The sequence below is a fragment of the Myxocyprinus asiaticus genome, chromosome 22 (genome assembly GCF_019703515.2).
Source record: "Myxocyprinus asiaticus isolate MX2 ecotype Aquarium Trade chromosome 22, UBuf_Myxa_2, whole genome shotgun sequence".
Lineage (NCBI taxonomy): Eukaryota > Metazoa > Chordata > Actinopteri > Cypriniformes > Catostomidae > Myxocyprinus > Myxocyprinus asiaticus.
In genome coordinates, this window is record NC_059365.1 from 42,714,556 (window position 1) to 42,734,923 (window position 20,368).

The window sequence follows — 20,368 nt, forward strand, 5'->3', positions numbered from 1 at the left end:
TAACACATTACATCGCATAATATTAGGGCAAACTTGTGTCCAGATTTTAAGGCAAAAAATCTTGTTAAATCATCCCAAAATATTGAACTAACTGGATATTTACTGACATTTACTGACTGAAAATTCACTTCACAGAAATGACAATTCAAATGATAAATTCTGAATTTAGAAACAATATCAATATTAGGATATACAGTATTTTATGTAAGACTTTAAGGTGTACTTCTCTGAATTCATTGGGGATATAGAATTTGTATGGTAGAAGCCATGCCTTTTTCTAATGAACAATTTCTACAAGTGAATTCCAAAAGTCTGCCCACCTAACTACATTTCCCACAATTCCTAGCGTGACGCGTTATGATGACGTTTCAATAGACATGGCAGCCCACTGTGGCTGTCACACTGAAGTACACAAAACTGTTGTATAGTAAAAATGTGCTTTTGAATTAGTCTTATAATCGTTAGGTATTTTTAGCTGGGAAGAGATGTTCAGCATACAATCCATTGTGATAATATTGATTTTTTATAGCGGAATAACATGTTAGAAAACTGCTAAAGATGATGCATCTGTCTCTGTTTACAAGCAAATGGCTCTTACTGCCCTTAATTAAACACTGTCCGGATATTAAAATATTCCGCATTAAACGGAGATTAAAGAGAAACATCAGCACATGTACTGTGATCAGATACAAGTGGATAAAAAGCGCCTGTTTGAGCATCAGTCCTGTGAGAGAGTTCTACGCAAGTGAAACTGAGAGAGTAATTACCCTGACATGTTATGAAAGGTTTCATGAGATTCACAGAAATACTCTTTCAGTGGAAATTTTAATATTCAACTATTATAATTTTACAGTAGTAACCATAACTTTAAGGAATAGTTCACCCAAAAATGAAGATTTTTAGAAGAATATTTCAGCTCTGTAGGTCCATACAATGCAAGTGAATGGTGACCAAAACTTTGAAGCTCCAAAAAGCACAGAAAGTCAGCATAAAAGTAATCTATAAGACTCCAGCGGTTTAATCAATGTCTTCTGAAGCGATCCAATTAGTTCTGGATGGGAACAGACCAAAATGTAACTCTTTTTTCACTGTACATCTTGCCTTTGCATCCTCTAGGCACGATCATGATTTTAAGCTCGATTACACTTCCTGGTGCTTGATACATGCGCAGAGCACTAGATGGTGCTAGGAAGTGTAATCGAGCACTATATGTCAAGATTTATAGTGAAAAAGGAGTTACATTTTAGTCTGTTCTCACCCAAAACTGATTGGATCGCTTCAGAAGACGTGAATTAAACCACTTGAGTCATGTGGATTACTTTTATGCTGACTTTCTGTGCTTTTTGAAGCTTCAAATTGTTGATCACCATTCGCTTGCATTAAATGGACCTACAGAGCTGAAACATTCTTCTAAAAATCTTTGTTTGGGTTCTGCAGAAGGAAGTCATACACATCTGGGGTGTTCATTTTTGGGTGACCTATCCCTTTAATTTAGTGGAAACTGCAGTTATCATGGGATTTTTTAGGAATTCCACATTGTTGGAATCCACAAGCATTGTTGTGAATCTGTAAGTCCTTTGATTTTTTGTTTGTTTTTGTTTTTCAGGAGAGCATCGACATGTCAAAGTTTCCAGTGAACAGGATTCTGAACTTCAGCATTATTGCTCATATTGATCATGGCAAGAGCACTTTAGCAGACAGACTACTTGAGATCACAGGTGTGAAAACTCAAAGAAAACTCTATTTCTGTTAATGCTGATGTAATTTCCTATTAATTAAATGAGTCTCGAAGAGCTATTTATTCTGTTAATAGAACATCTGTATTTCTATATTTGACGTTTCCAACCTTTGTTTGGAAACACTATGATATGTTTATGTCTTGTTTAATAAACAGTATATATAGTTGAGAAAATACGCAAGTTTGCATTCCCTTTTGGTGAAAAGTGGCACGAGATGCACTGGTGGTGCACGCTCTAAAGATGTATTCAATAACTCACAAGATGATATCTGACGAAACCGCATATGAAGGCACACAACCCGACTGTCGCCAGTAGCTAGATTTAAAATGATTGTCACAATCAATTGTTTTTGGTCGCATTTGCGACCATTTTAGTCGCAGTTTGGAACCCTGCCATGCCTCGCTATAAAGAGATCTCAGAAGTCCTACGATCAAGAATTGTTGCTTTACATATAACTGGAAAGGGATACAAAGTTATCTCGAAGAGCTTAGATATTCATCTGTCCATGGTTAGACAAACTGTTTATAAATTGAGATGATATGTTACTGTGGTTACTCTCCCTAGAAGTGGCTGTCCAGCCAAGATAAAAAAAGATCCCTAGAGTGACAGCTAAAGACTTGAATAAATCATTAGAACTGGTTAACAGCTCTGTTCATGAGACTACTATAAGGAAAACTTTCAACAGGAATGGTGTCCATGGAAGGATGCCACGAAGGAAGCCGCTGTTTTCCAACAGAACTGCATTCCGGAAACACTTGGTTGAGATTATTGCTGCCAAAGGAGGAGTGACCAGTTATTAAATCCAATGGTTTACATACTTTTTCCATTGCACAGGTAATGTTTAATGGGATGTGTTCAATAAAGACAAGACAAAAAGAAAGATCTGTTTGTGTGTTGTTACCTTAAGCACATTGCTGTTTGACTATACTTGTGACTTGATGAAGATGAGATCATATTTTATGACTAATTAATGCAGGAAACCAGCTAATTCCAAAGGGTTCATATACTTTTTCTTGCAACAGTATTTTAGGTGCTGTGACTGATCACCTTTTCTCTGGTTAATTTAAATGGTCCTGCGGTGTGACAAATTAATTTTATGAAGTATAAATATTCCACACAGTCTCTCAATTAATATGATCAGGGAAACGGCATGCACAGATAACAGATTTGTATTAGATTGCACTACGTATGTGTGTATGTATGTATTTATGTGTAAAACTATTTTTTATTATTATCTATGTCTTGCTGCTGTTTTTGTATTGTTGTACACTGGAAGCTCCCGTCACCAAGACAAATTCTTTGTATGTGTAAGCATACTTGGCAATAAAGCTAATTCAGATTCTGATTCTGATTACTGTACAAAAGAATTAGCAAAATGCTGTTTAATATCATTTTAGATAGCATTTCACACTGCAGGACATGTCAGCTTCATGTGTTTATTTAATAATAATAATAATAATTATATTTATTTATCACACATTATACATTTGCACATATACAGTGAAATTCTTTTTTTCACATATCCCAGCTAAGCTGGGGTCAGAGTGCAGGGTCAGCCATGATACGGCGCCCCTGGAGCAGATAGGGTCAAGGGCCTTGCTCAAGGGCCCAATAGTGGCATCTTGGTGGTGCTGGGGCTTGAACCCCCGACTTACCGCTGAGCCACCACTGCCCCACTTATTAAATTTGTTGTGCAGGTGCCATTGCAAAGACAGCAAATAACAAGCAGGTGTTGGATAAACTGCAGGTGGAGAGAGAGAGAGGAATTACTGTTAAAGCTCAGACTGCCTCGCTCTTCTATCAGTATGAGGGCCAGACATACCTGCTCAATCTGATCGACACACCTGTCAATACAATGAGTTAAACATCCTGAGAATGAACTGAACTCAGAGGAGCAATGGAATTAAATAATTGAAATATAAACATTTTAGGGTCACGTTGACTTCAGCTATGAGGTATCACGGTCCATATCTGCTTGCCAAGAAGTTCTGCTGATTGTAGACGCATATCAGGTGAAACCATAAAAATATTGACACTTTTTTTTTTTTTTATTTAAAGATTGACCGACGTACTTTGACAAACCCTCTAGTAAAGGTTTGAATTTGCTTAGTTTCTGTACAATAATAGATGTAATTAATTAACTTACGCACATAAAAAATATACTGCCTTTATAGAAAACTGTAGTCTTTCTTAATTAAAGGGATAGTTCACCCAAAAATGAAAATTCTCTCCTCATTTATTCACCCTCATGCCATCCCAGATACGTATGACCTTCTTTCTTCTGCAGAACACTAATGAAGAATTTCTCAGCTCTGTAAATCCATGCAATGCAAGTGAATGGTGACCAAAACTTTGGAGATCCAAAAAGCACATAAAGGCAGCTTTAAAGTAATCCATGAGAATCCAGTAGTTTAATCCGGTTAGTCATGATTTCAAGCTCGATTACACCTCCTAACAGCATCTAGTGTTCTTCGCATGCGTCAAGCATTAGGAAGTGTAATCGTGCTTGAAATCATGATTGCCAAGGAGACTTATTAAGATTTGTAGTGAAAAAGGAGTCATATTTTGGTCTGTTCACACCCAAAACCGATTGGATCACTTCAGAAGATAGGATTTAACCACTGGAGTCTTATAGATTACTTTTATGCTGCCTTTATTTGCTTTTTACAGCTTAAAAGTTTTGGTCACCATTCACTTGCATTGTAAGGACCAGCAGAGCTGAGATATTGAAGAAAGAAAGTCATACACATCTGGGATGGCATTTTTGGGTGAACTATCCCTTTAACTTTTCAAACTGACTTTATTAAATATTTTATTTTATGTATTATTTATATATTTTTTCTAATCTCTGTAATTCAAAGGGGATTCAAGCGCAAACAGTCACAAATTTGTATCTGGCATTTGATGTTCAACTAACAATCATCCCTGTTATTTCGACTTCAATTGTAGCTGCCCTCATCTCAAGTGTATTTTTCTGATATTCGGCATTTTACTGTGTGCTGTTTTTATTGTTAGATTGATTTGAAAAATGCTGACCCAGAGAGAGTAGAGAAAGTTGAAAAAGCTCTATTATAATATGTGTTAACATAATCATATTTTTTGTTTATTGAATTTTTGTCATGATAACTCTCTATTAATCTTCTGATATTGTGGCCTGTGATTGTGGTGATACTTCTTTGTAGATCTCTGCAAAACTGGGCACTAATGTGTACCAAGTTCTGCAGTAGGTGGTGAAACGGATTCCCCAGTGAGTGTACACTGTTTCACATTTCACCACAAGAGAGCACTCTTCACACAGTATTCAAGATCAGCACATTAGCCTGTCTGTCCATGTCATCTTTCTAAACAGAATTTTGTAGCAGTCAGAGGCAGTTAATGTGATGAATCATACACTATATATATACACTATATAAGAGATTTACAAACAGAAAATATTTAGAATCTGTTGATGTGTGATGTGAGATGTTTATATTCATTTGCACTGAGCTGGTGTCCACTTCTGTACTGCATGACTTCTGCAATATTATTATATACAGTATATATACAGTATATACATATATATTGATATTTGCACTTCTGGTTAGATGCTAACAATATTTAATTGGCTCTCTAATCTAATGTGGAAAAGAACAGAAGGTTTTGTGACATCCTAACGAGTGTACCGATGTTATCTATGGTGTATTTGGTTACAGTATTGTGTAATCTGTTACATTATTTGAATGAAAATTAATCATGTTTTATCCCAATTTCTAATTACTGTAATGCAAAAATAGGATTCTTTAAACTATTAAATAAGACTTTAGACTATTTAAATGATCATTTTTAAGAGTATTTAATACAATCAAGAATAATGTTGTATTTCATTAATCAAGTATTTAATACGTTGTACTGCCTTTATACTGATTTTTTAAATCATTGTATTACAGTTGTAGTTTTTTTAGTAAAATTACAGTAAAGATAATCTGATGATAATCACAACTGAAGCTTATTTTGTACCTATTATGAATCCTATTTTGTATTAAGAAATTTTATATTGGGACATTTTTTTTAAAATAATTTTTAATCACATTTTCTTCCCAATTTTTAATTACAGTAATATGAAAAAATGATTCTGTAAATTGTTAAATAAGATTGTTATTTTATGCAATAGTATTTAGTAATAAATAGTATTTAAAAAAAAAATCATTGTATTGCAGTTGTAGTTTTTATTGTAATTAAGGAAAAAATGACTGTATTACAGTAATGAGAAACTAAGGAAAATCTCAAATGATAATAATGAAAATCAAAAAAGAAAAAAAAAACTCTAAAGTGTCAGATGCATTATACTATTGATTATTTTGAGAAAAAAATATGCCAGTTTTCATGAAAATAATGTCACAGTTTCGTTAATGTTAAATATACACTGGCTGCCAAAAGTCTGGAATAATGTACAGATTTTGCTCTTACAGAAAGAAATTGGTACTTTTATTCACCAAAGTGGCATTCAACTGATCACAATGTATAGCCAGAACATTAATAACGTGAAAAATTACTATTACAATTTGAAAAAAAAAAAATCAGAACTTCAAAGAGTTCTCATCAAAAAATCCTCCACGTGCAGCAATGACACCTTTGGCATTCTAGCTGTCAGTTTGTCCAGATACTCAGGTGACATTTCACCCCACGCTTCCTGTAGCACTTGCCATAGATGTGGCTGTCTTGTCGGGCACTTCTCATGCACCTTACAGTCTAACCTTTTCTTTCTGTTTTTCTGTTTTAAATGTTTCAATTCTTCCCATAAGGCCTGCACCCCTGAGTCTTCTCTTTACTGTTGTACATGAAACTGGTGTTGAGCGGGTAGAATTCAATGAAGCTGTCAGCTGAGGACATGTGAGGCGTCTATTTCTCAAACTAGAGACTCTGATGTACTTATCCTCTTGTTTTGTTGTAAATCTGGTCTTCCACATCTCTTTCTGTCCTTGTTAGAGCCAGTTGTCCTTTGTCTTTGAAAACTGTAGTGTACACCTTTGTATGAAATCTTCAGTTTTTTTTGGGGCAATTTCAAGCATTGTATAGCCTTCATTCCTCAAAACAATGATTGACTGATGAGTTTCTAGAGAAAGCTGTTTCTTTTTTTGACCTAATATTGACCTTAAGACATGCCAGTCTATTGCATACTGTGGCAACTCAAAAACAAACACAATGTTAAGATTCATTTAACAAACCAAACAGCTTTCAGCAGTGTTTGATATAATTGCAAGTGATTTTCTAGAACCAAATTAGCAATTTAGCATGATTACTCAAGGATAAGGTGTTGGAGTGATGGCTGCTGGAAATGGGGCCTGTCTAGATTTGATCAAAAATGACTTTTTTCAAATAGTGATGGTGCTGTTTTTTACATCAGTAATGTCCTGACTATACTTTGTGATCAGTTGAATGCCACTTTGGTGAATTAAAGTACCAATTTCCTTCAGAAACAGCAAAATCTGTACATTATTCCAAACTTTTGGCCGCCAGTGTGTATTTTTGATTTTGGGTGAAATATGACATGTTTTCATGAGATTCAACTAAAACAGCTCAAAATTATAGGACAGACTTCAAACAGTCCCATCAGGATTAGCGGCAATTAAGTGATAAATTCAGTCCACACTAAATTCATGCAAGTTACTATGAACCAACATGCTTATGTTTCCTGGATATTCAGAGTTCAACCATTATTTTCACGTGTGTAAATATTTCATGCAAGTGTTTGGGAAGTTCAGGAGACAAAGGAAGTCAATCAGGACATTTCGAAGATTTTGGTAAATCAAATGTCATCTGTTTTTCCTAAGTGCTTGCTCAAAACCTGCTCGGCTACATGCACATAATCTCATTGTTGACATTGCACATGTGGGACATAATTGCTTTCAAAGTAATAGTCGGATCATTCTTTATGGATCAAAATTACCTTGAAAATATGAATCTGAAGTGGAATTCTCATACGTTTCTTTAATGACATGAAAATGTTTTCCTGTCTAATTCAGTCCAGCAGCGAGTGTGGCCGATCCGTTTAAGGCTCTGGTCTTTGACTCCACCTTCGACCATTACAGAGGAGTGGTGGCCAACATCGCTCTGTTTGGTGGACGTGTGTCCAGAGGTGACAAGTTTGTTTCCGCCCACCTGGGAAAGACGTATGAGGTCAGCGAGCTGGGTGTTCTGAGACCAGATGAACACCCGATAGAGACACTGTGAGAACACACCTACACTGACTTTATAAACAGATCTGTTTGTAAAACTATCCACCAGATAAATAGCAATGTGAAATCTCAAATCCTGACCTAAACAAACTGGTGTAGGCAGACTTCCAAGGTACCTCAACATCACTGTCATTAGGAATGTTAACTAACATTACTACATTTTAGAGGAGACCGAGGCTGGTTGTCACAAGGGCTATATCGCATTAACAGAAAGATTTCGAGTCAAAAGTCATATTGTGGAAATGTGTGTTTTCTCTAGCAGAGGTTTTGTATGTTGGTTTCAAACAACTCTTAAATTAGAATAATGTTACCTTGCAAAAGTACATTTTCACTATCATGATATTTATGTAGCTTTTCGGGAAACAAGCGAACATAATCAAACCACACTGGCATACATAATGAAGACAGATTTTTTTCCAAAATACATTTTTATACATGTCCTTTGGACAAAGGTATTTTTCATGAAAGTTAAATCGGGACATAAATGTTGTCACATATTTATTATCATTTTATTATCAATCAATTGCGGTATTTGTTGGCAAAAACAATGTTTTGATATTTTTGTACCTTATCCATTTTTGTTGTTTTATGAATCATATTGTGCCTCATAATGTACTTATTCAATTTTGGCAACAACAACAATAAAAAAGCCTTTAATAGGCTGTTTAATGCAGGTGTAAATTTAAAGAGAGGTGTCGATTTTGTTTAGGTTGATGTGATGGTGGGGACATGTTCACATGAAAACTGCGCCAATGGTTTAATGGCAGGTTCCATTGTGACAACTTGCCCCATATAGTTTGACAATAGGGCAACATGTGTTCAATGAACTCTATCTTCTTTTTCCTATGTTTCTTTTTTTTTTTTTTTTTTTTTTTTTTTTGATGTTGCCAAGTCTTCAAGGTATTTGGCTATGCAGAAATTGACTTAAAAATAAACCTACCCTGAGAAATATTAAACGTAACAGCTTAAACCCTAAAACTTTAAAACAACTGTAAAAATGACAATTTAAACAACTTCACAACTCAAATAATATGCAAGTTATAACAGAAGAATTAATGTAAGTGCTTTTAAAAAAAATTATAAGCTTCACATATCTGCCCCTCCAAAAATTGGGCACGTTCACTTCCATCGTAAGTGCTTCTTAACAGACAAGTTGAAATTATTTTTTGTGGTAATCAACATTATGCGACAAATGCTGTCGATGGAACTCAACTTGTATTGAACCCGGAACATTCCTTTAAGATCTGACAAGTTAAACGCCATTGTAACTAGTGTTAGGATGTTTCTGTAATTGCTCTGTTTCGAGATCACTAATCAAATAACAAATTTGTGCTATTGATCATGTTACTCCTTTGTATGGTAGGTCAGATTTCCTTGCTTCTATTGAAGCACACAAGATGCTCTTTTGTACTTTCTAAGTATGATGTATATTTTTTAATTCAACTTTACACTCAAACTGTTTTTCTCATAATATAATACAAAATGTAAAATTTTTTATTAAATTAGAAAAATGCCAAATAAAACAGGGCTCAACAATAAGGATTTTTGGGGCCTGGGTAGCTCAGCGAGTATTGATGCTGACTACCACCCCTGGAGCAACCAAATTGGCCCGATTGCTAGGGAGGGTAGAGTCACATGGGGTAACCTCCTCGTGGTTGCGATTAGTGGTTCTCGCTCCCAGTGGGGCGTGTGGTAAGTTGTGCGTGGATTGCGGAGAGTAGCATGAGCCTCCACATGCTGTGAGTCTCCGCTGTGTCATGCACAATGAGCCACGTGATAAGATGCGCGGACTGAACGTCTCAGAAGCGGAGGCAACTGAGACTTGTCCTCTGCCACCCGGATTGAGGTGAGTAACCGTGCCACCACGAGGACCTACTAAGTAGTGGTAATTGGGCATTCCAAAATTGGGGAGAAAAGGGGGATAAAAAAAAAAAAGGAACAAAAAAAAGAAATAAAGAAAAACCAAAAAGGATTTTTTGTACTGGCCCATCAAGACATTACTGAGGTTCGGTGGTTGGTGGAAAGAAAAAAAAAATGGCATTTTGACCTTCTTTTTATTTTTATTAGTTAATTTGTAATTTGCAATAGTTTATTAAATTATACAGCTATAATGTAACTCCATGATAACTATACATCCATAAATCACTTCTGCAAATCACTGACTGGTTTATAATTTAATTTAATTAATTTTCAAAATATTTTTACTGATCTAACTAAGACTATCACAATTCATTCTTGCAACTTTGACAAGACCACAACTAACAAGTTTAATACAGGTTTTAGGAAAATTTGCTACAACATTGTTCAATATAGCTGCAAGCAGTAATAATCAGGGCCAAGCCCGAAAGCACATTGCAAAGATTCAAAACATTTAAACCAGCTGAGGTAGGTATTGAACTGAGGATCACCCTATTCTTTGAACTAAAGCCCAGAGCTCTAATCAATGCACCACACAATAGAAAAGTCTGACTAACATCAAAGAGACATTGTAGGTTGAGAGTATAATTTATTGCTGAGAAAATAGTTAAAGCTTAATTGTTTTTTTAATTGAAGCAAGAATTGTGCAATAAAGTGCAATCTGCATTGTATTAAGTGCAATATGAAAACTCAGAGATCAACAAAAATAAAAATCCTAAAATTGCTATTTGTTGGATTCAAACTCACAATCTTTTAACATGTGTTCCAATCTGATAACCACTAGGCCATTAAGTTGACACAGTGGAAAAGTGCCAAAGCTAGGATCAACAGGTTTTTAATAATAATAATAGTAATAATAATAATAATTATTATTATTATTATTAAAAACTAATAAAAAGTTTCTCTCTAACATTTTCTGAAGACTTAGAATAAGGAACCGATAATAAATTAGAAGTTTAGTTTAGATTGACTAAGCATTTTGACCACTATGTGATGCTGTCTCGAAACAGCTCAGGTACCCTCAGGACATGATGTCGAAGACCCCTTCCAATTTTCATTCAAATCGGACAAAGCATTTAAAATATAGATTACATTTTCATAAAATTCAAAATGCCAGAGAGGTTAAATGGCTGATGAAATCCTCATGGCCTAAAAGAATGCACAGACACCAACCCCATGATTTTTGGATATGCAGTTCAAAAGTTTTCTTTTGACCCATAGGTGGCACTGTCGCAATACTCTACATGTGCCCTTAGACCATGGTCTTTATGAAGCTACAAGTTTCAAGAAGACAAAGGGTTGCCGAGATACAGCCTCACATCCATTTTCACATCCACCTTGTTAAATTTGCATTGGCATCATTTCTCTACGGTAGCACTGATTAAAATTGTTTATGGTCAGTTCTGTGCGGCTCGGTCTGGACATTATTTTGACCTATTTTGACCTGTCAAATCAGAACAAGTTTAAAGGATGTGAACATTTTAACTGTAAACAACATAATCCAAGATGGCAGCCACTGTAATGGGTGGAGTTTTAATCATTAAGAATTTGAATCATTAAGAGGAGAGTAATCAGACAAAAGAAGAAGAAGAAGAATAGTGTCTCTAGGACAAACTGTTCAAAAGATGCACGCAAAAGAAACATGAATATTTCAACTGGTGGTGGTGCTGTAGAGTATGACCTAGAGACCCAATATTTGCTATAGGGGCTATTCATGACCACCCCTATCAGTGTGCCAAATTTCATAATTCTCCTATATACGGTTCATAGGGCTACCATAGACTTAATGGCGGAATAATAATAGGAAGAAGAAAAGCTACAAAATCAATAAAATCTTCCCTAAATACATTATGGAAGACAAAAAATTTTGAGGCATAAAGACACATGTACATAATCATTGAATGTAAGGTTTAGTGACAATTCAGCAGGTCATCCTTACTGTTAGGCACAGTAAAAGTATTTTCTCTAGTGGTCTCGAAACCCTGTTTAAAAATACTGACCTTAATAGATAGGCTAATCAAGCTAATATTTCATGTCTTCATTGCCTCTTTCTCTGTAACAATTGGAATTATAAGTTGAAAAAAAAGTGAATAAAATGTGCTAAATGAATTGAAATGAAATGTCTTCTTTCAACCGCTCCATCAATTTGGATATTTTTTTCACCAACCGCTGAAAATGTAAATGTCTAAATGCCCCCCTACCTCTCCATACTGCCTGAGATGCAGCCCCTTTGATCTTGTATGTATACCCTCAGGTATGCCGGGCAAGTGGGTTATGTGATTGCAGGGATGATGGAGGTGAAGGAGGCGCAGATTGGAGACACTCTTCACCTCCATAAACACTCTGTGGAGGCACTGCTGGGGTTTAAACCAGCTAAAGCCATGGTCTTCGTGGGTGTGTGTCTAAAAATGTGTTTGTGCTCTCTCATGCTGAGATGAAATTGGGATAAAGTTTAAACTCTCAGTAGTCAAGGAGGGTGGAAAAGTAATGTTTGTTTTCTCTATTAAGGCAAGAACCCTTTCTGACATTTTGGTCAGAGTACTCTTGCAAAACCTGATATCTTATTACATGTACATAAGAAGATGATATGTAAGTAGTGAGGAAGCGCCTTTACCACAAGCTAAGTAAGGGATAAAGTTCAGTCAGCTGGTCATTTTTGCTAAATAAACCCTGACAGGCTGATCAGTATTGCAATGTTCATGGCACCAAATATTTGAAAGATATTTCAGAGTTTTGTTTGAGGCACAAAGTAACAAGTAAACTAGATACCCACATTTCACTCTCTCTCTGTCACTCTGACGAGTCAGGAGGAAGCGAACTGTCAATGTGAGTATTTTATTACTCTTCAGCGTCACTCAAAACTAAAAGGGCTCTCAGTAACCACATAAAACACAAAAATGTGTCGTATTACTGCAGATACAGTAACAGTCTCTCTGGTTTCACTTTCTCTCTGTCACTCTGACGCCTCGTGCGCCTTTTTATGTCTCTCTCCGCCATCACTACAACAAGAAACAGGTGTTAGAGATAATGATAACCCAGGTGAAGAGCCTTACTGCTCTCTCTCTCCCGCAGACAGACATACCACAGAACAATTAGAAAATATACATTTTACAAATGATATTTTATTAAATTGGTCACATTTTAGCTTTTGAAAAATTCCATCTATTCCATCAATTAATGTCTTGAAATTGCATATATTATGTTGCATTTATATTTCTGTCACATTTTTATTGTTTACTTGCATAACTTGTGCTATTTACAAGTATTTACATTGATATGTAGAACACATGCTTAATCGGTACTGTCTCTTTAAGACTAGCGGCATCAGCCAGCAAGAGTAGATAATGAGAGAAGATATGCGTAATTTCTTTAGCGCATCCATATGTGATTAGAATTAAATGTTTCTTTTTTTTTTTTTTTTTTTGACATATGGATCTGTGGATCACGTCTTTGGACACACAGACCGAGTTAAACCATACTTTTACCCTCAACACGCAGTGAAAGGACCGCTGTGCTAATAACTACTTTTCCAAATATACTACTCAATAACTGGTGAGTGAAATCTGTACATTTACTGTGTGTGTTAGTGGGTAATCATAGACATTTTTAGTTGCATAGCTTGGGATTTGGTTGCACATGCGAGTGATTTACTTGCCTTATAGAGGGTTGCCACATAAGTGAAAGATCAATCTTGGGATTGAAGAATCTATATCTTTTAAAAGAAGATTGCAATGCATCAGAAAATCTGTATTTTCACCCAGACCTACTGAATATGCAAACTTCCCTGCTATATAGTATGCCAAAAGTAGTATGTCAAATGAGTAGTATGAAGCCTCAGTATTCATAAAAGAGTAGGCAAGAAATACCCAGATGACCAGGGGTGTAAAGTAATGAATTACAAATACTCTCATTACTGTAATTAAGTAGTTTTTCCCAGGAATTGTACTTTTTTAAGTAGTTTAAAAATTGTATCTTTTACTTGAGTACATTTTAAGTGTTGTAACTGTACTTTTACTGCATTATTTTCCCTCGGTCTGTGTTCGCTACATCTCACTGTCCTGATTTTATTTTTATCCATTAACGTGATTGGTTTCGAGAGTCTCGTGACTCCTGTCAAGTCAAATCAAGCATAGAAAACTTGAATGGCAGCAGTAGAGGATGCGTCAAGCAGCAGTTCAAGACATGAACATCCATGGCCACTTTTTGCAGTGAAGAAAACTAAATGCTTGATCGTGTCATGTGAGTTTAACTTGCTCAAGCCAGTCGAGACATCAGCATTAATTCCTCCTCTACTCTGAAGAAACTTATAGAGTTAAATTTCATGTTCCTGGTACTAGATTCTCTGTATCTATAATGTAGCCTGTAAATTAGCTATCACTGAGATTATTGAGATCCTTGATACGGATGATAATCTTTTGAGTTCAACTTTGAATATTTAGAATTATGTTCTATAGACCAGGGGTGCTCATTACATTGATCGTGACAGCAAGACAGCCACTGCTTGATCTCGATAAAATCTAAATGATTGACTTTATATTTCCCCACTTGTGTAGCCACGCACTGTTTGACTGACGGGAGGCTTAATGTGTGTGCACTTTACATTAGCGTGTGTTCCGAGAGAGCTTGCGCTAATGTTGAGATGCGCCTAGTCAAATACACTTCAAAATTCCGCCAAAATGCCGTCTTGGCAAGGCATTAATGTAAACACAGTCAGTTATGTCTAAAGTGACTGCTTTTGGCTGAATAACTTTAGTAGCTTTAAAAGTATTAATGTACTATTATAAAACAGTGGCATTTTTAATAATAATATATTTTAATAATATTGTTAATTTTTTATAATGCCAACCGCTGATGTAAAAGAAACCAAGAAATGTGTTTCTTGTGATCAAACTGTAATTGTGTAGCAAAACCAGAGTAAATTATTTTTGCAATTGTTGTTACCATGTCATATATTCAGGTCAAAGAACAATGCCCACGTTCCCGGATAAAGTATGTTCAGGGATGTATTCATACTCACCTGCGTACCTAAAGAACATACTTTATAAACAGCCAAGGGGTATGTTCTTCAAATGCAGTGCATGCTCTGACACTGATTTTGATATAAATTACATCAGACCAGCCAATCATATTAGTGCTTGCAATACTGAGAAAGCACATTCCAGGTTTGTGTGTAATATGCATCAGATCGGTTAGTGAATGGACTGTGGGCATGCCATGTGAAGCTGAGATTATGCAGAAGGTTACAGTGATGTAGAGTTGAAACTGTGCTACATTCCCAGGCATGTATCCTATAGACCAATCAGAATACACTGCTCTGCGCAGCGCTGTGAAGAAACTGACACTGAATGACTCCAGTGTGACGATACAGAGAGACAGCAGCCTGGCTCTGGGGGCTGGATGGAGGTACAATGCATCACTGTTTAACTTAACCTAATTTTTTTATTTTTTTGAATAAACAGTCAAATATAACATATATTACCATACGCTATTACTATTATCATAATGATAAGTTTGCAACATACAAATGGAGGCTAAAGAGTAAACTTGTTCAAGAACCATTTCTGGGGCTGTACTGGATTATGACACACATGACAATTCACCTGTAGTCCCAATGTCGTTGCATGATATTTGCATATGCATCCTGAGATAGTCTGAGATCCTATGCAGCGTTCCCATAGACAACACTATATTCTAACAAACTGCTCCCAGATAACTGACAGAGAAAAAAAAGTGAGAACTCACAATTTGTGCATGTTCTGCGAGACACAATAGAGCTGTGTGCATTGATGCCAAAGCGCAAATGCTGAACTGCTGAACAAAAAAGCAAATCAGACACGCTTATCGCCAGTGTTGTGACAAACTCTGTTTCCCCGTCGGAATCTGTTTCCCCCCAGCAGATCTGTATGAGGGAACAGTATCTGACGGTAACATTCTCCGCTGTCAGAATGTGTCCCCCCATGCACAAACCAAAGCCTAACCCTTCCCTACCCTACCCTACCGTACCCTAACCCTAAACTACACTACCCTACCTACCCCTAACCCTAACCTACACTACCCTACCCTACCCCTAACCCATGGATTGATGGATGGATGGATGGATGGGTGGCTGGGTGGGTGAGTGAGTGGGTGAGTGGGTGGGTGGATGGTTGGTGGTTGGTTGGTTGGTTGGTTAGTTGGATTTTGGAAAAATTCTTACCAAAATCTGTCGAATAATAGTATGCTGGCATTTTCAAGCCAACATAATAACGAGTTTGACAAAGATGTTCCTTGTTTTTACCACTTATTAAGTTGTAATTATGGTAATTCCAACATGATAACACACCATAAACCCTGGGTTGCTCCAGAGAAGAACAAGGTCAAAGCACATCAGTGAGCATGTTTACAAGCACACCAATACTGCACACCAATTACTCCCAAAAATCAGCTTATTTAAAAAAATAAAGCAAGTAAACTGTGTTTACATGAGATTTGAAATAATCACGTTATTCTCTGCTTTTGATGTCAAACCATGAAGAGACATTCGCTCAACAAGTGCGCACATTGGATAAGCCGGGAGAACACCGGTAAAGGTGTTTACATGCCTTGCGAAATCACCGTAATGGGCAAAAATCTAGGTTTATTCTTATGCCACTTATGGCCTTACACCGATAAAGGATCGCCGTTTATTGCGTTTACATGACCACACACTCTGTCAGCTTATTAAGCATAATCGGTGTAAGAACATGCATGTAAACGCGCTCAGTGACTAAAACTTCAGTTGTTTTCCAGTCTCTGCCTGCTTTTATCCCTCTGTAGTGACCCATGAATCAATTCTTTGCTCTTTTGAAGAGCCGCAGAGTCGTTCAGAAGAACATGTTCTACATCGATGATCATCGAGTTATGATGAAGTACGTCTTTCCTCTAAACGAGGTCGTGGTGGACTTTTACGACCATCTGAAGTCCATGTCATCAGGATATGCCAGGTAATCTTGATATGACTCCAGTATCTCTAGATGAACCAGATGATTAAAGTCAAGGTAGTTACCATAGTAATTTTTAATCTTTTGCTTTAGTTTTGATTATGAGGATGCTGGTTATGAGGCAGCTGAGCTCATAAGGATCGACTTCTTGCTCAATGGGCGGACCGTGGAGGAACTTGCCATTATCGTTAACAAGTAAGCCTGACACACTTGATAAAACACAATTGTCATGATCTAATTACAGTTTTACTTGTATCTCCAAGGAGATTCTAAAGTTCTTTTTTTTTCTTAATTAAATACCCAGAACAACCATGCTGTGCTGGCTTTACATTTTTACTGAATATTGTGTAACATAAAATCAGCTCCTGTTTGGCAGAATATTTTCATGAAAGTATTGACAATCTCTGATTTGTCTGTGTTGTTCAGAGAGAGAGCATACAGTGTGGGCAAAGCCATATGTGAGAGGCTGAAGGAGTCCATCCCTAGACAGATGTTTGAGATCGCTGTGCATGCCGCCAATGGAAGCAAAGTCATCGCCCGATAAACGTGAGTGTAAACTGACTCAATGAAACGTAAACTATGAAATGTAATATTCTTTGTTAATATTTCTCTCTTTTAGGATCAAAGCATACCGAAAGAATGTTCTGGCAAAATGTGTGAGTATCTCTTCATGTTCTGAAGAGTTTTTTTTTTTTTTAAACTTTGTTGATTTTTGCCTTTATGATTTTTCTAAGCTTTATTTATTGGCTTTTTTTTTTTGATTGGCTGCTCTCTTCCCTAGTATGGTGGTGACATTACATGAAAAATTAAACTGTTGAAGAAGCATGTTTCCAGTGTGCCGCATCGGAAACATTGATGTCCCGAAAGACACGTTCATCAGTGTTCTGGAACTTAACCAAAAAAACATTAAAGTCTATGGTTTCTAAGATGTGATTTGTTGATATGAGACTTGGAAATGTATGGTGATTGATTTAGAAAGTTGATAGAACTATATACTACTGATATTATTCTAGGGACTTGAAGCAGGTTGGATTAATGAATATTCATTATGCTGAAATGATTCTGCAGTTCTCTCAGGAGTGGAGTCAGACTGCAAGCTAAGTGTTTTCATTGGAAACATTCATTCAGAGTAAATGCAGAAGTATTGTATTTGGCAGCGCTGTGTTCCTTTGAAGAGATTTATTATTCCACTTGCAGCTAGTCACAGAGTGAGTTACAGTGGTGATGAATATCAGATTTGAAACAGTGCAGGTTGAGTTTGCTGAAGGAAAATAATAATAATAATAATAATAATAATAATAATAATGGTGATAAAAATAAATAAAAATTCGTAGAAATATAATTTTTGTGAAATGGTGGTTTAATAATTAAAAAAACAAAACAAAACATGTAGCCTATAGCTTTTTCTACAAAAAAAGAAAACAATTAATTGATTTAATTACTAAAAATGTCAAATTGTGTAACAAGATATAACTTAATCATTCATTTCAATAAAGTTTACAAACACATTTTTCAAGGTAAAAAGAATTATGTCTTCTAAAATTGATATTATTATAAAAAATAAAAAAAATTCATTTTCTCCCCTTTTCTCCCCAATTTGGAATGCCCAATTCCCAATGCACTCTAAGTCCTCGTGGTGGTGTGGTGACTCGCCTCAGGCCGGGTGGTGGAGGACGAATCTCAGTTGACTCCACATCTGAGACTGTCAATCCACGCATCTTATCACGTGGCTTGTTGAGCGTTACCGCTGAGACCTAGTGCATGTGGAGGCTTCACGCTATTCTCCGCGGCATCCATGCACAACTCACCACGTGCCCCACCGAGAGCAAACCACATTATAGCGACCACGAGGAGGTTACCCCATGTGACTCTACCCTCCCTAGCAACCGGACCAATTTGGTTGCTTAGGAGACCTTGCTGGAGTCACTCAGCATCCCCTGGATTCGAACTCGTGACTCCAGGGGTGGAAGTCAGCATCTTTACTCGCTGAGCTACCCAGGCCCCCTAAAATTTTGATTATTACGTTTTCTCAAAGTTACTCCATTTGACCTGAATAATATGTATGTATACACAATGAGCCAAAACATTAGAACCACTCACAGGTAAAGGGAATAACGTTGATCATCTCCTAACAAGGCCACATGTCAAGGTCTGGGTAGATTAGATGGTAAGACAACAATCAGTTCTCGTAGTCACCGTGTTGAATGCAGGAGTAAAAGACCTGAGCGACTTTGACAAGGACCAAATTGTTATGGCCAGACGACTGGGTCAGAGCATCTCTGAAATGGCAACGCTTGTGGGGTGCTTCCAGTCAGCAGTGTTGAATACCTGACAGTGGTCCGAGGAGGGACAAACCACAAACCGGCGACAGGGTGTTGGGCGCCCAAGGCTCATCGATGTGCGAGGGCAATGAAGGCTATCCCATCTGGTCTAAACCGACAGAAGGTCTACAGTGGCACAAGTCACAGAACATTTTAATGATGGTTACAGGAAGAACGTGTCACAACACACAGTGCATCACACCCTGCTGCGTATGGGGCTGTCTAGCCGCAGACCAGTCAGAGTTCCCATGATGACCCCTGTCCACCTTCGAATGTGCCTACATTGGGTACGCGAGTGTCAGGCTGGACCATGGAGCAGTGGAAGGAGGACGGCTGGTGCGATGAGTCTCATTTTCTTTTACATCACGTGGACAGTCGTGTACATGTGCGCTGTTTACCTGGGAAGTGATGGCACCAGGATGCACTGTGGGAAGACCACAAGCCAGTGGAGGGAGTGTGATGCTCTGGGAAATGTTCTGCTGGGAAACCCTGGGTCTGGCCATTCATGTGGACGTCAATTTGACACGATAAACCTACCTAAACATTGTTGCAGACCAGGTACACCTCTTCATGGCAATGGTATTCCCTGATGGCAGTGGCCTCTTTCAGCAGGATAATGCACCCTGCCACATTGCACACATTGTTCGGGAATGGTTTGAGGAACATGATGAAGAGTTCAAGGTGTTGCCCTGGCCTCCAAAATCATAACATACTTTTTTTAAATAACTGCAGCTTTTAATGATGAACAGTTTTTATTATTTTTTTTCCAAATGACTAAGTATTTGCACCCAGGTGCACACAGCACGGATATTTGCACCCAAATAGTCTAGTTGAACTGTTGAAATTTATGGCAAAGTACACCATTTGTGTCACTGCAGTGGCGTGGAGCTTTAAGACGGTTTTTATCCACAAGCGACCGTGCATAAAAACATTGTTTTTGTTTTTGTGCTTTTTGTCCCACTCTTATGCCCATCCTGTTTCCTCTTTCCATTCTTAATATTTCCTTTAATACTACTTGTTATAGATAAAAATGAACAATGTTAATTTCCTTGCAGTGTCGACGGGTTCACAGAAGGGTTTGATACAGGTAAGCGGCGGGGTCTGTCAGTCGCATGCATTCCCTTCCTGGTCGTATCTAGATTGTATCGCTCCTTTGATTAGAGGTAGGGTTAAGCCCTAACAGAAATTAACCATGGTTTTACTATAGTAATATTGTA

The 20,368-nt window shown here is 37.1% G+C and overlaps 1 pseudogene; it reads left to right on the forward strand.

The window, feature by feature from the left end:
• Nucleotides 1–379: 379 nt before the first annotated feature.
• On the forward strand, nt 380–17,756 carry LOC127412650 (translation factor GUF1, mitochondrial-like; annotated as a pseudogene).
• Nucleotides 17,757–20,368: the final 2,612 nt, after the last annotated feature.